Source organism: Entelurus aequoreus, linkage group LG11 (genome assembly GCF_033978785.1).
Source record: "Entelurus aequoreus isolate RoL-2023_Sb linkage group LG11, RoL_Eaeq_v1.1, whole genome shotgun sequence".
Taxonomy (NCBI): Eukaryota; Metazoa; Chordata; class Actinopteri; order Syngnathiformes; family Syngnathidae; genus Entelurus; species Entelurus aequoreus.
The window spans coordinates 64,836,104-64,858,871 of NC_084741.1; the positions used below are offsets into that span (position 1 = coordinate 64,836,104).

The 22,768-nt window shown below is 39.7% G+C and overlaps 1 protein-coding gene across 1 annotated transcript in view; it reads right to left on the reverse strand.

The window, feature by feature from the left end:
• The window catches only part of cep162 (centrosomal protein 162), a 461,180-nt gene that overhangs the window by 288,280 nt on the left and 150,132 nt on the right, over positions 1–22,768 (reverse strand). Inside the window, exon 2 of the mRNA XM_062063760.1 lies at positions 13,764–13,852. The gene's annotated coding sequence lies outside the window, so the exon portion shown is untranslated. The remainder of the gene's footprint in view (positions 1–13,763; positions 13,853–22,768) is intronic.

Here is a 22,768-nt window from a genome sequence, read left to right on the forward strand (position 1 = left end):
AAAAAAATTACACCTATTTAAATCCATTACAAGGCATGATGGGAAAATGCAGAACACTCTTCACACTTATCCATGTTTGCCACAGTTAAGCTGCTTGGGATTTCTGATTGATTACAAAATATTAAGGAGGTCGTAACAAAAACAAACAAGGTAGGAGTCAAGCTTCCACAAACTCTTAATATCCAATTATATTAATTGTGTCTAAGAATGTTCTCATTCATCCAGGTCATTGTCATCTCAGGGCATTTCAATCAAACTCAATTGGACTGTTTGGTTTCTCTTAGAAGACGTTTCGCCTCTCATCCGAGTAGGCTTCATCAGTTTGTGCTCATAGACTTAGATTGCTCATTTATATCCAAATGTTTTTTTATATATAAACTGTATATTTATATATATAGTGTTACTTTACATGCATCGGCTTTCGGCCCTCAACTAAAATCTTCTAAGCCCAATGCGGCGGACCAAGTCAAAAGTTTGGACACCCCTGGTATATATAATCCTCCATTTTGGTAGTTGCATACATTCATTCAGCAGGACATTGAAATATATTCATATATTTTTATGTGTAAATAATTTTGTCAAACAAAATTCCCTGGGGGCAGCACGGTGAAAGAGGGGTTAGTGCGTCTGCCTCACAATACGAAGGTCCTGAGTAGTTGTGAGTTCAATCCCGGGCTCGGGATCTTTCTGTGTGGAGTTTGCATGTTCTCTCCGTGACTGCGTGGGTTCCCTCCGGGTACTCCGGCTTCCTCCCACCTCCAAAGACATGCACCTGGGGATAGGTTGATTGGCAACACTAAATTGGCCCTAGTGTGTGAATGTGAGTGTGAATGTTGTCTGTCTATCTGTGTTGGCCCTGCAATGAGGTGGCGACTTGTCCAGGGTGTACCCCGCCTTCCGCCCGATTGTAGCTGAGATAGGCTCCAGCGCCCCCCGCGACCCCGAAGGGAATAAGCGGTAGAAAATGGATGGATGGAAATTCCCTGACTTCTTCTGTGGAAAAAGATGGTATGGTAGCAACGAGCGCCTGCTAGCTCATGTGCGCCACCCTACAGTAGGTAAGGTATTTTTGATAGAATCCTGTGTGTGACTGAAGCATTAAGGAGTGAGACTATCCAGGTCTAGCTGCAGTGTGCTCAAACAACCACCAGGTAGCATCTGTGAGCAGATAATACTGTATCATCTCGTTCTCTTTCGGACGTATCAGGTCGGTAGTGCATTCTTTACGCACGCTAAAAGTGAAGAATGAGGCAACAATAGCACCTTACCTGCTGTAATTCTCAGAGTGTGCGGCGACTAAGTGCTACAGCGCTTCTCAGTATGATTTATCTGTATTAATAGTTTAAATAGCAATAATAATAATAATTAAATAAACTTACATTAAATACATTACACAGGCTATATATTTTACAGTGTAGGGAGTAGGGTTGTACGGTATACCAGTACTGGTATAGTATCGCGGTACTAATGAATCAAAAATGGTACTATACTCTGTTTGAAAAGTACCGGTCCCCAGGCATGACATTGCTGGTTTTGCAAGCAGAGGAGCATGTTTGGCAGCACACAATCACGGAGTACTTATAGCAGACACAGTGTGTAGACAGAAAAGGGAGAACGGACGCATTTTGGCTTAAAAACTAACGATAAAGGTGAAGCTATAACACTGAAACGCCCTCAGGAAGAGGTGCTTTAAGACATGGCTAGCTAGCTAGCGGCTAACGTCCATTCGCAGTCAGCAGTGTTTTAGCTACTTCTATTAAATCACTAATCCTCGCCTCCATGGCGACAAATAAAGTACCTTTCTTACAAGTATCATCCCTGCAGGACGAGGAATAGCTAAACATGCTTCACTATACACCGTAGGAGGATATGATTGCTGACCGCTAACAGCAAGCTAGAACCCTGAATGTGAACAAATTCCATGGGTGGATCTACACCTGACATCCACTGTAATGATACCAAGTACAATAGCGGATCTAGTCGATACTCTACAAAATCATATTATGTTTATAAACACAGTAAATACATCCCTGGACAAATGAGGACTATGAATATGACCAATGTATGATCCTGTAACTACTTGGTATCGGATCGATACCTAAATTTGTGGTATAATCCAAAACTTATGTAAAGTATCAAACAACATAAAAATACGTGATTACTATGTTTTAACAGAAGTGTAGATAGAACATGTTAAAACAGAAAGTATGGATTGAATGGAATACGTCAGCAGCCAAATTAGGAGCCTTTGTTTGTTTACTTACTACTAAAAGACAAGTTGTCTTGTATGTTCACTATTTTATTTAAGGACAAAATTGTTCTTCGATTGCAATAAGAAACATATGTTTAATGTACCCTAAGATTTCTTGTAAAATAAGGCCAATAACGCAACTTTTTTGTAGTCCCCTTTATTTAGAAAAGTACCGAAAAGTATCGAAATACATTTTGGTACCGGTGCTAAAATATTGGTATCGGGACAACACTAGTAGAGAGTCATGGTGTGAAAATGTTTCTGGAAGTGTGATATACTGACAACTTTGCTGACAAACACAAATAGCCACACCCTCAGCTTGCAACTCTCAGCGCTGAATGCTTGTGTCGTAAAACAGACAGGAAACACTTCCTTACGCACTAATTGAGATAAAAAATAATAATTGATAAACGGCGTGGCGAAGTTGGTAGAGTGGCTGTGCCAGCAATCGGAGTGTTGCTGGTTACTGGGGTTCAATTCCCACCTTCTACCTTCCTAGTCACGTCCGTTGTGTCCTTGGGCAAGACACTTCACCCTTGCTCCTGATGGCTGCTGGTTAGCGCCTTGCATGGCAGCTCCCGCCATCAGTGTGTGAATGTGTGTGTGAATGGGTAAATGTGGAAATACTGTCAAAGCGCTTTGAGTACCTTGAAGGTAGAAAAGCGCTATACAAGTATAACCCATTTATTTATTTAAAACTGTCTCGTTTGGTTTCCACAGTATGATGTATTTATTCAGTGCTCGCAGAACATGGCACACTGCATAAAAAAATACCATACCATTAGGGCTGGGCGATATATCTATATCAGTGATTTTCAACCACTGTGCCGGAGCACACTAGTGTGCCGTGAGATATTGCCTGGTGTGCCGTGGGACATTATGTAACTTAACCTAATTGGTCCAAAAAATATTTTTTGCAAATCAATAATCATAATGTGCCTTTGTCTAGTGCCTGTGCTGTGTAGCACTTGGCAGGGTAATCTTGTAATACTCCATATCAGTAGGTGGCAGCAGGTAGTTCATTGCTTTGTAGAAGTCGGAACGCGCCGAGGATGGTTTGTCGTGATCCCAATACGCAGAGCACAGCGGGAGACAGTGTGCAGGTAAAAAGGTATGTAACGCTTAAACCAAAAATGATTAAAAGGCACTGAAGCATAGGAATGGCTATGTAAAACAAAAGTAAACTGAACTGGCTACAAAGTCAACAAAAACAGACTGCTGGACGACAGCAAAAACTTACAGCGTGTGGAGCAAAGACGGCGTCCACAAAGCACATCCCGTACATGACATGACAATCAACAATGTCCCCACAAAGAAGGATAGCGTACGCACAACTCAAATAGTCTTGCGAAAACAAAGCAGGTGCAGGCAATAGCACTCAAAGGAAGGCGTGAAGCTGCTACAGGAGAACACCAACAAAACAGGAAGGGTCACCAAAATAACAGCGCAAGACAGGGACTAAAGCACGACACACAGGAAACAACAACAAACTCAAAATAAGGCACGACCACCTGGTGGAGTTTAATTTTTTAACCTTTTCTGCTGGTGGTGTGCCTCTGTATTTTTTTAATTAAAAAAATGTGCCTTGGCTCAAAAAAGGTTGAAAAACACTGATCTATATAGTCGATATATCGCGGGTTTGTCTCTGTGCGATATAGAAAATGACTATATTGTGATATTCGAGTATACGTTCTCACGCAGTTGCTTTTAGCTGCAGGCATTACACTACATGCTTTTTTCACTCTTTCTTGTCTCAGCAAGCGCACCTTCTTACATACGTCACATACGTATACGCCCTCGCGGAGCAGAGAGGTAGCGGCTTGGGTAACGTTAGCTGTGGTGCGAGTGGTAATACGAGAGAAAGAAGGTGCGAATCTGATAACAAATGAAGGAAGAATTAATTCCCAAGAAAAACAGCACAGGGTCCATCGTCTGGCGGTGGTTTGGCTTCAAGCGGGAATATGTCGAACAGAAAACCGTAATTTGTCAAGTGTGGGGCAAAAGCGTTGCTACAAAAAGTAGCATTACTGCTAATATGTAGCATCATTTGAAAAGTCACCCGCTAGAGAATGAAGAGTGCTTGAAACTCCGCATGTCAACATCTCCGTTTGGTGCCACACCAACAAAATGCCGAGGCAACCATTTCCACATCAACACCGTATGAAAAAAATAGTGAACAACAGAAGGAGATAACGTCCGCAGAACCTACAACATAGCGATTTGATTTCCTATTTTGCAGCTCATTTTTATTGGACAGTTATTGAAATATCTTGTGTGACATCATGCACAAAAGTGCACTAATAGCTTGTTTTAAAATGTCTCTGACAATCTTGCACTTTCTGTTTTGAAATGACATGAATGTTTGTGCCACTGCTTAATAACTGTTTAATAAATACAGTTTTGGTCAATTGACTTAGTTGTGATTTCCCTCTCTGCATGAAAGTTTAAAATGAGCATATATTAATGCAGTATGAACAAGAATGTTTTAATGTAGACCCATAGAATCATCATACTGCTGTGATTATATGCATCAAGTGTTCATTCAAGACTAAGGCAAAATATCGAGATATATATCCTGTATCGTGACATGGCCTAAAAATATCGAGATATTAAAAAAAGGCCATATCGCCCAGCCCTACATACCATACCAACTTTAAAAGCCCTTTAAAAACAACCACAGTTGAAAAACAAAGAGCTGTACACCACAAACAAGTAAACACGGAAAAAGGGGAAATATAGGAATGTCTGTAGCTGTAGGCTCATATCAGCTTTCGTCACTGTATATGATCAAGAAAGGAGATTTTTACTAAAGAAAATGTTAAAAGTAAATGAAATTATACCACATTTTACTGAACATATTTTTTACATTTTGTCAATTATTATTCGTTTTTTTAATTGTTCATCAAAACAAGTGAGCCTCGGGTATATAGAATGGGGAAAATAACCTGCTGGTTTTGTACAGTAAGTTTCATCAAGTGTTGCCAGATAGAAAATGACAAATTATCATACCAGATTTTAAAAATGATACCTTATTTTACATCAATCAGGAGGACCATCTGCTACAGTACAATGTTATCACACAGCGTCTATAGTATGAACTCTATACAGTAGTACAGTGCAGCTGATAATGCAGAGATGTTCCTTTAGTCAAAAGAGAAGAGTTTAACAACCATGGTGACCAACTGTGAGAAACCTCAACCGGTAAATTGAGACTTTATCCTTCTGGCTCAACTCTCTTTTTGCCATGACGGTCCAATATAGTGATCGCGTTATTGCAGTCGCCGCACCGGTCCGTCTGTCGATCTCCCGAGCCATCTGTCGCTCACTCATGGACAAGACCCTGGGATACTTCCACCCGGGGCAAGCTTCTCACTTCCAACCCAGAGGATGCACTCCAGACAGTAAAAGCTGTGTGTTGCGTTGTGTTCAGGGGACAGTAAACCAGGGGTCAGCCCTGGCTAAATTGGGGTCATTATTTATGTGTAACAATTTTGATACTTTTTTAATCCAACTTGAATTTAATTTTATGCATGTTTTGTAGAAAAACATATTCATGGGAAATACATTGTTCGATACCATAGTAGCTCAATGTACACATTTAACAGGTTCTGCGACGCAGCTCTTAAATCAAAACACATGTATCTTAAAGGCCTACTGAAATGAATTTTTTTTATTTAAACGGGGATAGCTGATCTATTCTATGTGTCATACTTGATCATTTCGCGATATTGCCATATTTTTGCTGAAAGGATTTAGTATAGAACAACGACGAAGTCAAAAGTCCTCCTGGTTAGAGTCTCTGTTATCCGAGTTCTTCCATCTTGACTGCATCTTCCGGGAATGTAAACAAAGAAGCGCCGGCTGTGTACTGTTGTTGCTGACTACGTTCGAAAAATACGTCCATTTCGCACCGACAACTTTCTTCTTTGCTTGCTCAGCTTCCTTCTCCATAATGCAATGAACATGATTGCAACAGATTCACGAACACAGATGTCCAGAATACTGTGGAATTATGAAATGAAAACAGAGCTTTTTCGTATTGGCTTCAATGTGGAAGGCATACCCGTGTTCGCCGGTCTACGTCACGCGCATACGTCATCCTCAGAGGCGTTTCGAACCGGAAGTTTAGCGGCAAATTTAAAATGTCACTTTATAAGTTAACCCGGCCGTATTGGCATGTGTTATAATGTTAAGATTTCATCATTGATATATAAACTATCAGACTGCGTGGTCGGTAGTAGTGGGTTTCAGTAGGCCTTTAAATCAACGTCTCCCACTGAATTTAATTGAAATCATCTGGTGATTGGCTCGCTCATGTAATGTGTCTTGACAAAGTTTTAGACAATAAATATTGTATGGAAAAGAATACAGCAAAATGTGCTACAAACAAATACATTAGTTCGTTGTCTAGTGCTTTGCCTCTTCACGTTCATGGATGTGTACATACAAAGAAGCAGCTATACTATGGTCAATGTATAGTCCCCATATAACCAAAATGACTGTAAAGCAAGGGTGTCAAACTAATTTTAGATCGGGGGCCACATGGAGAAAAATCTACTCCCAAGTGGGCCGGACTGGTAAAATCACGGCACGATAACATAAAAATAATGACAACTTCAGATTGTTTTCTTTGTTTAAAAATAGAACAAGCACATTCTGAAAATTTACAAATCATAATGTTGTTGGGGGTTTTTTACACTTACATGTTGCGGTTAATAGTATTCTATCTTTTTTTGTCGTTATTTATACTTTCTGAATAAATTATGTGACAATGTTCATCAATCAACTCATTGGTTTTAATTTTCAATCTATCAAGATAAGAAAATATCAAAATCAAATTACAGTATGTTATTTATGTAGTTTGCTCATTTTCCTCGCGGGCCTGATACGGCTCTTGGGCTGTACTTTTGACACCCGTGCTGTAAAGTCTATCCCCCCAAAATGCAACACTTCTGGATTGTCTAACTGGTTAAATTGTTGAAAATATCAGAATCGGGTCACCAAAATGTAATTTTGCATTATAAGTGCCTGAGAAAACCCCCCCACACTTTTCAAGAGTCAAGTTTTTGATAGAATAATTATGTATAAATTATCACACAACTCTTATGCTTAAAGGCCGTTGCTATAGTTATTATCAATTGTGCTGAAGTTGTGCTTTTCTATCTGTGCAAAGGGACAACTTGCAATCTTGGATTGCGAGTCGTCTCGTATCAGTGTTTGTGTCTAGACCCGGCCTGCTCACTGCCAAGGGCGAACATCGAGTACCTTGACGCAGACAATGCAGAGACAGGGCGATATCACGAGTGTCAGCACATTTCCATTTCATGAATAATCATATATTGTGTCTAACTGGGGCTGCTGAAATTACCACCCTTCCTTCAGAAGCAGCCTCAGTGATGTAACCAGCGACCTCCCGAATAAATAGTGGAACACGTGGGCTGTGCCTTAGAGCGTAGGTTGGAACTGTAACTAAGTGTACAGCCCAATATGTCTCTCCTCATGAGCCAAATTTAACTCTGTCTCTGCATGATTCCTTGCTTCTTGTCTGTTTAATAGATGTCATCAGTGTTTGAACCTGACAGTTTTAAAATTATGATTTTTAGACCTATTCCGGGTTTACTCACTGTGCATTTATGCCATGCGTCAGTAGTGGGTGCGGCTTAAATACCAGAGCTCTTTGTAGCCCGGAAAATACGGTATATTATATGGTATAAAATATGGAGCCAGAACACTGCCAGTAAGATTTGGTATCGGAAAAATGTTTTTACATTGTAGAAAAAGTTGTATTGAGAACAAAAAAATGCAAATATTGAAAAATACAATATTTTTGGTGAATGTTTTCGATGCCACTATTCATATGTTTGTACACTTTTATTATGTGTGTGTGTTTCAAAGGTTTTTATGATCTCTTCTTTTTTTACAATTTAGTTTTTTTTGTTGTTGTTTTGGTTTCACCTTTTTTTTTACGGTATGAATATAATGGCAGTGTTTTAGCGCGAGGGGCGGGCGCATGTTATAACAAGTTTACCTGGAAGCAGTTTTACTGGACTCGAGCATGCAGGTAAAAATCTGTAGAAGAAGACCGAGGTTGTTTAAATTAAGTTTAAAAAAGCTTCAAAATATGAAATTATGAAGTTAATAATACACAAACCCTTGTGAAGGTGTTAGCACATTTGCTAATGCTAACAACGCGAGCTTGATTACATTACGATTGCACAAACAAAAATGCATGAAAACACTCCTACAGACATCACACATGGGACGGTTTAGTAAGTATGAATTATTTTAGATATATTGTAAAACGTACAAACTTTGCTTGTAAGGATAAATCCTTTCAAGCAAAAACGCTATGGACGAATAGTAGATGAGACAGGACTTATACTTCAGGTTCAAGGCACGAAACAGGAAGTACATTTTCAACCCACAATAATAATAATAATAGAATAGATTTATATAGCGCTTTTCTATCGACTAGTCACTCAAAGCGTTCACAGAGAAGTGAGAACCCATTATTCATTCATGGTGGTAAGCTACATTTGTAGCCACAGCTGCCCTGTGGAGGACTAACACCTACAGTGAGCCAACTCGTCCAAAAAATGGTGCCATGGCACGAACAATAACACACCTTTCCAGAGTTTCTGTCAGTGTTATGCGAAAATTATTTGTTAAATATAAAACATTATGGCCGTTAGCAAAGAGAAATACATAAATTAACCGCAATGTTTTATAAGCCACAGAGTTCAAAGTGTGGGGATAAAAGAAGCGGCTTATAGTCCGAAAGATATGGTGTTGCAAGAATTGGTTTGGAACAAAAATCGAGAACTGATTGTGAATCAAAATCGTCACCCCAATAATCCCTATTTTTCTTATGAAGATGAAATACCAACATGCAAAGTATGGACATGATTTTATACCAGCAGCAGTATGTACATTTCAAATTGAAGTTACAATATATTGCAAAAATAAAAAGAACCTGGTTAAACGGGTGTTCTGTACACACATTAAACAGAACACGGCACTAACCTTGTCTGATAGACTAAAATGATAAGTGAGAATTACAGTACATGGCAGGACCGAGGGAGCTCTGTCAACCCCTGCAAAATGCCCCCCAGCAGGTACCTGCAAACCATAGTATCAGAATCAGACTCTATTAGAATGACGAGTAACACATCTCCCAGTGGAAACTGCTCACTGCCCTGCACCATGCAGCTTGATTTGTATTCACCAGAGAACACCAGAATTGGCAGGTTCACTATTGGTGGCCTGTTCTGCTCACAGATGAGAGTAATAGTTCACACTGAGTACATGTGACAGACATGAATAATTGCGTGGACAGTGGGGTTTAGATGTTGCCTGCAATGTCATCCAACATGACTGGTTTGGAACATTGATGGTCTTGGCACTACCGTTTTTTTTAAATCACCACAGGAGAAATTAACAATCAGTTGGTCTTAATAAAATACCAAAAGAAAATGGTGCAGGGAACTATCAAACAAACTTTAAGGCAACTTTCACATAATTTCGATTTTCCTTTTGCCTATATGTGACCTGTATGTGATTTTTCCCCCCGTGTTTTTGTGAAGAGTACAATTCAGATTTTTTTTCCAAATCTGACCAAGGCCTCTTTGGTATGTAGCTATACATCCAATGTGTTCGCCATCAGAACGCCTTCAACTTACCATTACATTGAAATTACCTCAAATAGAGACGCTGATGCTTGGGTAGTCCATAAGTGCTTCTCTTTGGGGTTGTTTCAGGTGTGGACTCTCACTACTTATGCCATTTGTGTTTAATGCTCTAAATTGTTCACCAATACTTCCCAAACAAAAGCGCTGACTTGATTTTTACTGCAGTAAGTGCTTCTTGTTGGGGTAGTGTTCTTGAGTACCTCGTCAAGAAAAGAACCGGTCCTCAGTCCACGTCTGCTTCATTGACCCAACCTGAGCATTGACTTGATGTTAAGAAACAGTAAGTGCTTCTTGTTGTGACAGTCGTACAGACATTCTACATGACCACTAATGTAATACTTTCAAAAGGGACAAATTGTCGATACTTGTAATTAAAAAATTGTTGGAAACGTCACCTTGAAATCACCTCAAATAGAGACGCTGATGCTTGGGCAGTTCATAAGTGCTTCTCTTTGGGGTTGTTTCGGGTGTACATATGCCATTGTGTTTAATGCTCTGAATTGTTCACCAATACTTCCCAAACAAAAGTGCTGACTTTTATACGTTATCGAAGGCGGCAAACTTAGAAATAAATGGCAGACAAAGGAGCATAAAATAGTTAGTGGCAAAACAAACTTGCTATGGAACTAACGTCAATGTCTTCACACTCTTGGCTACGACACACACCCTTTCTTGAAAAAGACATCGCAGCAAGTGCTCCACAAACTTCTGTAGCCAAAATGATTGCCCTCATCATTCCTATTATAATTCACAAAACTAATACGAAATGAAAATGTTGACTACAGTTGCACAAAAACCTTGCAATTACCACCATGTGCCAGGACTGAAACCGACAGGAAAATGGGCCACGTTTACTTCTACAAACACCCTGCAATGCCTGTGACAGCGTGTTTTGTTCACATGCATTTCACTGACATTCTGTTCACTTTAGACACAAATAGAAATGTCAAATGTTTCCTGTTTAGACTCCATTAGAAAAATCTGATTTTAAGAAAAAAATCTGAATTGGGCATCATACCCTGCAGTGTGAACGTAGCCTGAATCTCATCACATTGAATGTTAATTGAAACAATTAAATCATTTGTATGACCATCACTAAGACTGGGGTGTGTATTTTGCCAATGCTTTTTGATTAAATATCATATCAATATGGAACTGTATCAGTCTTTAAGTGGTATTCTCATCTATAGGATGTCTGGCATCTGTTTTAACCAGTGGCGGGCCGTGCGTTTCTCACCTAGGCCTTCAGTGATGTCCGACTTCACCTCTCAAAATACCGTAATTTATGTCACCACATGGACACGGCTGGAGATAGTATACAGAAACATACTTGCACACTACTGTGTATTGATCCCCTCAACAGTGTACAAAACTGTCTATTTTTCAGCGTATTTAACATTCAATAAATCCGCTTCAGCAATTAAAACATATCTTGAGTGGTACTGTCAAAATTTAAATAATTGTATAAAACAAATGAAACCTGAAACAATTAAGAAATAAAATATTTGAACTCAGAATTTGTAGCACCCATTCGACGCCGTATAAGCCAGTGGTACCGCTCGTAGTTGGTAGTTGGTCGTATAGTCGGTTGATTCGTGTGAAAGTGGCGTGCAAACTTTTTCACTGCCGGGATAGCTTCCGGTGTCGGCCGACCTCGTCTTACAAGATGTAGTTTCTCTTATTCTTGAAAATGGCCTTGCAAATATATATCTGCCACCTAATCAACATGTTGCTCTCCTTCTTTGTGAGTACCGGGTAAGTTTTCTGTGGCTTTCTATGGCTCCGGTGCCACTTCCTGCTTTCACAACTTGTGATTGGATACTCACTTGGGACTCCCAAGTGAGTATCCAATCACAGCGTAAGTCCAGCTAGAAGGCCTTACTGACAACTCGTGATCTGATTGGCTATCGCAATTGTCTATCAACTGTATGTGTCCGTTCATTTACAGCACAAAGACGCCTGCATTGTTGATTCTGAAGGCCCCGGGCAGATTTGGTACAGCATGGCAACATAAGCTAGCTGAATTCTGATTGGATACAAACTCTAACCTAAAAACAACAGAACTGGAAAAAGAGCACAATATGACATGAAGAGAATATGAATACTTTTAGATATTTAGGGAAAGTAAATAAAAAAAATTAGTTTGATCTTTAATTATGATCATGATTTGTGGTTATGTTAGGCCAGCAGAGAAGGCCTTGCTGGCCCTGACGGACCACCACTGGTTTTAACATGGTTCCCCCTTAAAAGCCTTCATCTTCTATTCCAGCCTTCTCTTCTTCTTTTCATTTTCTATTTATTTTACTTGAGCTGATATCTTCTCTTCCTGACCAACACACACAGTTCTCTCACAGGTCCTTAATGGCATTATAGAGAGTTATATTTTTTTCCATCATTGATTACCTTTGTTTTTTTCCCAGTTAAAAGTCTCAAACGCTATACGAGTGAAACCAGCTTCCTGTCGATATCAGTCTGGCACATTTCCGCTGTTTGTTTCTTACAAGACGGCGTGGCGAAGTAACCCTCAGCAGTCTGAGGGTTACTGGTTCAATCCCCACCTTCTACCATCCTAGTCACGTCGGTTGTGTTCTTGAGCAAGACACTTCACCCTTGCTCCTGGTGGGTCCTGGTCAGCGCCTTGCATGGCAGCTCCCGCCATCAGTGTGTGAATGTGTGTGTGAATGTGGAAATAGTGCCAAAGCGCTTTGAGTTCCTTAAAAAAAGGTAGAAAAGCGCTATACAAGTATAACCCATTTACCATTTCAGTGTTTCCCATAAACTGCCAAGATACCTGTGGCGGTGGGGGCGTGGCTATGGGCGTGGCTGTGGGCGTGGTCACCATGACCTCGAGTAATTTGCATAATTTACGACAATGATTTGATTTTCTCTAAAAAGGCTAAAAAAATGTATACTTACTAATTAATAACAGTTTTGTTTTAAACGTCCATCCATCCATCCATCCATCCATTTTACAATATAATTACAACACTTTATGTACATATTTATATACAGATTTGAACAATAAGTTATTCACTGAAATATATTTATTAATTGTGGTTCTTACAAAAAATATATCTTATAAAATATAAAAGCTAAAATGTCTCAAAGCTCTGCCCCTTTAATTAGTGCATACTAAATAATTTAACTTTAGCCTACTACTACAACCATATTATTTACCAGCAACATAAAGTGAAACAGAGGCAGAGGTGTCCTGCCACAGTCAGTAACAAATAAACAGAAAACAGTAGTGGTGGTAGATAGATACAGAGCTTCATCAAACATCTGATCCACTGAACAAAGAGCTCCAAAAATCTTGAACTTTAGACTGCCATCAGTTTTACTCCCTACACTTAACCATGTGTTTCCTACTGCCTGCAGATTTTGCACCCTTTGTTATATACACATGTTGTGTGTCTAATATAAATACATTTAATAAAGTCAAATAAGGCAACAAGAGAAGTATCCTACACTTCTCTTTTGTAAAGTAAATCTGAACAGCCGATATGAGCATCTACATCAACTATATGATTTGCCTTAAAAGCTGGAGAGGACAAAAAAAATAAAAAAAATGTTTTGTTTTTTTTTTAAATTTTTTAAATTTATTTATTCATTTTATTTTTTTTTAAGTTGTGGCGGACGTAATTCTTTCGTGGCAGGCCGCCACAAATAAATGAATGTGTGGGAAACCCTGCATTTACAGAGCGCTCCATTGCTAAGGAATCAGTTGACAGTCGAGGTTGCTAGGGAAATACCTTTTTTCCCAAGGAATGGCACCAGAAACATTACTGGTACGACACATTCAAACATTTCATTGTCAAACCTACCGTTTACAGACTTTCTGGTCAATCGACATCTACCAGACGGATATCTTACTTCAAAGCCACACAGGTCCCAAAGAGGAGCACAGAGTGCCCTAAGAGAAACAGGGTTAGAAAAATCGTCAAAAATATGAAGGTAAATCTTTCACTTACAATCTATTGATACGTCCAAGTAAATTGTTCTTCTATTGTACTTCTTCTGGGTATTGTGTTTGCATGTGCTCTTTTGATAATACATCCACCTGGTTAATCTCAAATCTAACGTGCTGACATGCTCAAATGACCTTTGAATGTCAGTCTCTGACATTTTACGGATCAACCAGCCAGACAGGTGTAACTGGAGAGGCTGTCAAACTCTGCACAATTTGTATCCCCTGTTTTAATTGGCTGACAGCAACTTACAATCAATTGAAAGCAAAACTTTTATAAATTGGCCACTGTTTGACCTAGAGCTTAGCACAGGGCGGCATTTCTAGGGGAAAAGACCTTTGGCGTCTTGTACAAGCGGGATACTGGTGCCTAGGATACTGCTCACACGCAGTGGATACAAGCAAAACATAGAGCAATAATCTCAAAATTAGGGCTGTCAAACTTAAAGCAACAACGCGATAACTAAGTTCCTTAAACGGTGCAAATTTTTAAATAACGCACGATCAGAGCACGAGTCTTGATTCCTTTTTGACCCTCGGTCCATTCCATAACGTGGAAAACAATGGCGTTCAGTTACTGTTGAGCAACAGACTCGAAAATAGCGAACAGAAATCCACAAACAAAAGAGCACATTATGGAAATCCCTTGTTCAAAGCCACAGCAAGTCATTCTCCCGACTATTTTATATTCGATCCCCGTGAGACAACATCACCGCATCAACTGCCAGCTGGCGCGCTTTGCCGCTTGCAGAGAGGTGGAGCTTTACTTTCCGAGTTTGGATTACATTTGAGTCCATTGATAACATTAAAATGTAGATTGTTACTCTGCTTTAGTAAAATGGAATAAAAGCTCAGCAGAAAAGAAAGACTGTAAGCCCAGAGTAATTTTTTATCGGATATTTTCACATCGTCAAAACGTGTCATGACACCTTCTCATACCAATCACACACTTCTGGCTTTACAATAATAGCGCTCCTCATAAAATCCGGTTTACCGACCATAACAAAATTACATTACATTCATGCTTTGTCAAGGATGTTTTGTAATTATGTAGTCTGTGGTATTTTTATGTAAGTAAATGCTTTTTGGCAGATTGAATTGAAGTGTCTATTTTTTGATATCCTGTTTTGATTGATAGTCTGCAACATTGATAGCGTGCACCACTGCCATGCAAAGATATGAATACCATTAACTTGAACAACAAGTAATGTAATTAATTTTAGAAGCATTTTTCCAGGTAAAAATTTCAAAGATTACATTACCAAACATCTTTGACAGTCAAAGAATGATCATAACAATTCACATTTTGTGTTATTAATGTGTGAAACTGGTAAGTAAAAATGGTGTAGCTCCTCCTCTGAATGCAAGTGTTCCTACAGCAGGAATACAAATTCTGTATTAATCTACAAAATACAAAATCTGGAAAGACACCAACGCACTGCCAGTTTTTTATTGTCATTAAAAGCGTGTTCTTGTCCATTTTGTGTTGAGCTGGCGTGTCCAGGGTGTAACCCGCCTACCGCCCGAATGCAGCTGAGATAGGCCGCAACTCCGAAAGGGACAAGTGGTGGAAAATGGATGGATAATAATTTTCAACGATAGGCAAAATGTGGGTTGGGGGGGGACAAGTGCTTTTTGTGTTGTCCTCACCAGTTCCAGGTCCTAAATGGCTGTCAAAGTGTGCCAACTTGTCGGAATACAACTCTGACGTCTCGTGTCCAGGTGAGATGCATGATTTATGATCTAGAATAAACTTACAGGGCGAAGGGAAGCGAGGAAACAGCAGACACGGAAGTGATTACGTCGCCGCTATAAATACTTGGTGTTAGCGCTTATAACAATATCACCAATACTTGCTTAATATTCAAGTCACGTAAAGTAAATTGAGCATTGTTGCCGCTTTTTGAATGATTATTTCTTGGATTTTATATGTGGAATAGTGGAGCTCCCATAAGCAGACTTTTATTTACATATATTTAATATTTAGAATCCATCCGTCGTCATGTCTTTCATAATGATTGTGAACGACAGGCAAACTCCCCACCCTCCCAAAAAGTGCTGTTCCCGTCCAAACCTCACCCACACAGCACAAAACACCAGATGGTCATCAACTTGAACCACTATCTCGCTCATGGTGCAGTCATCATAAACATGCTGGGGAAACTTTGTGCATCATACAAAACGAGAAAGTTGTAAGTCAATATGCATTTTCCATGGATTGAAGTCATGGATTAGCCTTGACTGATAGTTCAGGTATCGACCATGGTGGACGATGACAGGGGTATCAAAAGAGGGGCACCAAAGGGCAACCTCGCACAGGGCGCCATTGAAGCTAGAACCACAACTGGGCCTCCCAGTCAGGATATTGATGCTTCGGATCTCTAAAAGGTGCATGTTCTCCCTCTGCGTGGGTTTCCTCTGGGTAATCTGCTTCCTCCCACATGCATGTTATGCTAATTGGAGACTTTACATTTTCCACAGCTGCGAAGTGAGTGCAAATGCTTGTTACTACCTACTCAGTGGCCTAGTGGTTAGAGTGTCCGCCCTGAGATCGGTAGGTTGTGTGTTCAAACCCCGGCAAAGACTATAAAAATGGGACCCATTACCTCCCTGCTTGGCACTCAGCATCAAGAGTTGGAATTGTTGGTTAAATCACCAAAAATGATTCCTGTGCGCGGCACCGCTGCTGCCCACTGCTCCCCTCACCTCCCAGGGGGTGAACAAGGGGATGGGTCAAATGCAGAGGACAAATTTCACCACACCTAGTGTGTGTGACAATCATTGGTACTTTAACTTAACTTTGTCCGCATGCCATCGACTGGCAAACGATCCAGGGTGACCCCCTTCAGGACGAGCGGTTCCGCAAATTTATAGATGAATGTTCAGAAATTGCTTACAGCCTCTAACTAATTTGGTTGCCATGCACTGCTGTGACTAATCTGCATGATTAACTTGCAATGTTGTCCTAAATTTTGTTTTGTGTCTAAGTGTAGGAATTGTGTTCAGCTGCAGCTTTGTACAAGTTGAATCCTGATCCGAGAAAGATCATCACAAGAGTAACATTAGCGACTTTGCTTTCTTTGAAAGGGAGACTTAAACCTTTTAAATCACTGTCAGATGTAATGTACCGAACGTTAGATTTTAGGGGCAGTTCTTTTTGTGCCACTACAGCAAAATCAGCGTTTACCTCCCCGGGATGCAGCTGAACCATAAAGATAAGAAAACATGACATGTCTTTAATCAGAAATATAGAGCCACCATACGTGCTTGAACGAGCTTGATAGATGCCATAGATTGAGACGGCGAAATGCACTGCAGTTAGTTTTTTCTGTAAACGGCCATAAATAAACCTCTTAGCGGGAAAGGGGCTCAAGTGCTATTCTTACTCAGATTTCTTCAACTGCAAATCTCACTTCAATTTGGCACAATTTCCAATGAGCAGCAGCTTGACCTATTTCTGTAACCCCAAGGTTCTTCTCGGTAGAGAGGACAGGCGAGCCAGAGAGGTTAATGACGCTGCATTAGAGCCGAACTAGGCCGAGCTGATGGGGGCGAGAAAGTTGAAAGAAATATAACGACACACATTAAGTGAATTATCTCAGAGCAATGATCAAGTTAAACTTCACCCCTTCGTTTAGAGCCATACATCTAAGTCAAACATACGTTCGTACTCTTGTCTGTTCCCATGGACATGCTCTGATGATGGGGACATCACTGGGGTTGATTTATGGCTGTTCTGTCCCAGGCAGGTGGTTGTGACAATATGCCAGAGGTTGTTTCGTAATGCAGAAGGCCTTTAATAAGTGGACTGTGTTCGGGGTTCAGACCTTATCATGGCTCACAGGAATTATATAGTATACAAAATGGTTACACCGTACCCTCGGGCACACAGGCGGAACGTGTGGCCGGATGAAAGGGAATTTAACATAATCTAATGTGATTTGGGCTTATTTTGGCGTTTTAACTTTTTTTTTATTGGTTTGACATCTGTTCTTCATTGATTGATTGATTGATTGAGACTTTTATTAGTAGGTTGCACAGTGAAGTACATATTCCGTACAATTGACCACTAAATGGTAACACCCGAATACGTTTTTCAACTTGTTTAAGTCGGGGTCCACTTAAATTGATTCATGATACAGATATATACTATCATATATACTATCATATATATATTCACACAACAGCTTAATTCATGACACATTAAGAGAGAAGTACGTGGCCAAGAAGTAAACATTATTAAACTCTGAATAGACAAAATACAATTCAGTTCCAATGGGTACTGTATTTTCCGGACCATAGGGCGCACCGGATTAGAAGGCGCACTGCAGTTGAGCGGGTCTAGTCAGGTCTATTTTCATACAAAAAGGCACACCGGATTATAGGGCGCATTAAAGGGGTCATATTATTAAAAAAAAATTGTAAATTTAAAACACTTCCTTGTGGTCTACATAACATGTAATGGTGGTTCTTTGGTCAAAATGTTGCATAGATTATGTTTTACAGACCATCTTCCAGCCGCTTCAGGATGCATCGTTTTATTGGCGGTCTTATTTACATGGCTCACCTTCAGCAGCGTCTTTTCTCCGTCATCTTTGTTGTAGCGGTGTAGCGTGCAAGGACGGGGGTGGAAGAAGTGTCAAAAGATGGAGCTAACTGTTTTAATGACATTCAGACTTTACTTAAATCAATAACGGAGCAGCATCTCCTCATACTTTTCTAAATAAGGGGGAGCACAAAAAATGGCATTGTTGACTTTATTTTAACAAAAAATCTTAGGGTACATCAAACATATGTTTCTTATTTCAATCGAAGAACAATTGTGTCCTTAAATAAAATAGTGAACATACTAAACAATTGTTTGGGCAATTCCCATTGAAATCAATGAGACATTCTTCAAAGTTCCAAAATTTCTTACATTCATAGTATATTTTGTCAGCATTTCAGTTCAACTTCAGCATTGGAGCATTCACACGCAATTCCTTCAGGAATAGCTTCATCTCGTTGTCATTCAAGTTCGAACTTTACAGTACAGGTAAGAACGAAATTTCGTTGCATTAGCTCGTCATTCCAATTATCAAAATCTCTTCCATGTGGCTAATAAATGTTAACATGTGCTAATGTCACTCGGAAAGATAGTTGTCTGAAGTGTCCTAAATATATTGATACAATGGAATGTATCAACGTGTGAAATAATAGGAAAAGAATATGGCAGACACATTTTCTCAATCAAACTTTTCATAGCGAGGTTCCAAGATTGAATATTTTAAGTTTCTGGCTGTCACATATTGTATGTGTCCAGAAGGAGAAGGTTTTCAGGCAAGACTGCCCATCTGTCTTATTCCTCATGAATGCCTGGAAGCAAATCCTGTTGCATCTGGCACAAATTCCAACAGGAATGCAAGCATAAACAGTTTAGGATTGAAGAGTTTGAGGTCAGATTTTGACATTGGAATAGCTCATACAGTGTGAGGTGGCGTTTGGAAGAAATACCACCTCTGGAATATTATACTGTACTTAGTCTAATATGTAAGTATATATATTTTAATGTAGCACTAATGCGGGTTACAGGGGTTTAATACAAACATATTTAGACCTAAAAATAAACAGAGGTAATAATGAAACCAATTTCAATCCTCTTTTGACACTGTGATGATTATGACCAAATATGGGCATGTGCAATACATTTGAATGCAAACTGTAGGATTTATGATCTCAGGACTGCGTTGGCATCAGATTTGAACAGGGCGTAGTAGTGACACAAGTGCGGGTTACTTTGTAAGCCGTATTGGGGCGGCGTGGCTCAGATGGTAGCGCGGCCGGCCAGAAACTTGAGGGTTCCTGGTTAGAATCCAGCTTTCGCCATCCTAGTCACTACCGTCGTGTACCTGGGCAAGACACTTCACCCAATTTGCTCCCAGTGCCACCCACACTGGTGTAAATGTAGCTCAAATGTAGACACCGTATTTTTCGGACTATAAGGCGCACTTAAAATCCTTTAATTTTCTCAAAAATCTACGATGCGCCTTACAACCCGGTGCGCTTATGTACGGAATGATTCTGGTTGTGCTTACCGACCTTGAAGCAATTTTATTTGGTACATGGTGTAATGATAAGTGTGACCAGTAGATGGTAGTCACACATAAGAGATACGTGTAGACTGCAATATGACGCCAGTAAACAACACCAAAACTTTAAATGTTCCATTGAGAATAAAGAACATTACACACAGCGCTTAAAAATCTTTCAAAATGTTTTAGTACAACTTTGAAGCCGCACCGCTTGATGGATTACACATTACGGCTACCGTAGTTACAAATACGAGTACTATCATGCTGTGTGTATAAGGACCGCAAAATGGCACCCATTAGCGGACACATTATCTGGCGTATTGTTTTGCAATATTATGCAAAACCAACTTTTCTTACCTTCTGGTACCTGATGATCTGTTTTTTGGATCTGCATAAGTCCTGAAAATGTGCGCAAATCCGCCATATCGTAGTCCGTGCCAACACCGTAGTCAATAAGCTTCTACTTTTTCTCTATCTTCTTGTTATGGGGCATTTCTAATATAAAGTAGCGTAAAGTTCTAACTTCAATCTGTCAGTAGACTTGCTATGAAAGCGCTGAAAACTACCGGTATAGTGAGTTTACATTATTCACCCAAGGAACTTCAGTTATTCGAGAGTTCCAGTCGTACGGTTTTTCACGGGACACATTTCTGGCGTTGTTGTTGTTGCACTAGTGAGCCACGGATGAGGAGATGCTGCTCCGTTATTGATTTAAGTAAAGTCTGACTGTCATTAAAACAGTTAGCTCCATCTTTTGACATTCCTTCGACTCCTGTTCTTGCACGCTACACCGCTACAACAAAGATGACGGGGAGAATTCGCTGCCGAAGGTGAGCCACGTAAATAAGACCGCCCACAAAACGGTGCATCCTGAAGCGACTGCCAGAAAGCGACTTGAAGATGATCTGTAAAATATAATCTATGCAACATTTTGACCAAAGAACCACCATTACATGTTATGTAGACCACAAGGAAGTGTTTTACATTTAGAAAACAATCTTAATATGACCCCTTTAATGTGCTTTATAATCCGGTGCGCCTTATGTATGAAAATAGACCTAAATAGACCCACTCATCGGCAGTGCGCCTTATAATCCGGTGCGCCCTATTGTCCGGAAATTACGGTAATGGGTTTCTCAGTGAAAAGTAATTAGAGAACAAGCGTAATAGAAATAAAATTTACTTTACATATTGAGGATTTGACCTCTAAAACATAGTAGCGGTACGGTAGCTTGGTTATCATTAGTAGACCGATTTGTACAAAAACCAAAGCAGTTATTTTCCTTAAGAAATCATGTAAAGCAAATTAATCTGTTCCAGAAACACAAGAATACTGACACAAAACACATTTTTCAGATAATTTCCTTTGAGAGAAAAAATATTGTTACACATATAATATATTATATAATAATTCAAAATGATGATACAATGTAATAATAAGGCTAAATGACAATTGACGGCAATGAGCTGAGAAGGGGGGCAGGATGGAAGAGCCACGCAGATGCCACTTTCGTACTCTGATTAGAGTTCTTTGTTGAATTAAACAGTTTCTCCCCTTCACTTTCTTTGGACCCCAAGATGGCATGGCAGCTTCCACCATCAGTGTGTGAGTGTGTGAATGGGTGAATGTGACGTTTACTGTAAAGTGCTTTGGGTATCATTCCAGGTATAGTAAAGCGCTATATAAACACAGACCATTTGATATTAAAAAAAATAGTACAGAGACGGCATCAAAAACACGTGGGCTTCATTATTTTGGCCCTTGATTATGCGTACTGATACGCGGGCAAATGGACTACAGTCATCGCCACATTGCGCTTCAAATACCGCGGCTTCACTCTTTGCTTTTTTGAAAGCATATCTTACATTTTATGGCCTAAAGTAAGTCCCATGTATGTATTAGGGGTCTGGGGCCTCATGTAATACACTTTCTTCTGCACAAAAACCTGGCGTACGCCCTTTTTCATGGCAAAGTTGAGATGCATCAAGACCTACGTTGACGTGATGCCCCACGCCAACTTCATGCTTCTTTTACGCACATTTCTACAGACACAGGTGGTCGTTCAAGTTTTGCAAACATTTGATTACAACAATGTAAAAAAGATCGAGGTAAGGACACAAAATTAACCTTTTTACCAATGCGTTTAATGATTCATTTAAATTTGTATTTGTGAGGACATCTATTAATTCATCTAGGCGATCATTTTGACCCCTATTGCTGTCAACATGTGTTTTGTGACAGTGTGGAATGACCCATCGTTCTTCAGCTACTACCGCAAGAAGGTCCCCTGGGTATTAATAATAAATTGAGTAATCAAACAAAAATCAAAGTCTTTCGTATCCTTTGTGATTTGCTGGCAAGTTTAAATTTAAAAGATTTCAAAAAAATCTATCCATCTGGGTTTTTTTTACCTATATTGTCGCTCTTAGGATCACGGAGTGTGTCTGCTGGCGTTTTGTTTTTTCATAAAAAAAATGTGATTACAATATATTTCTTAAATGAAAAGATGTCTTTCAGTAAGCATTTTCTTGCGTCTGGATCATTCCAGAAATATGAATGCATTGCAGTCCTAATGGTCCACTGCTTCCCTCCTAAATGCGCGCTAAAAAATAGCTTATGTTGTCTATAGATTGCAATGCTATATTGCAGAAAAGAAGGTACATATTATAGATGTGTGCTGTTTGAGTTGGAGAGCTGTTTAGTGCGTGTTATTTGGATCTTAGTAGATCAGGCCTCATACTGTATGTATAGCAGTAGTCCCGGGCATGACGTTAAAGTGCATCTGGCAGT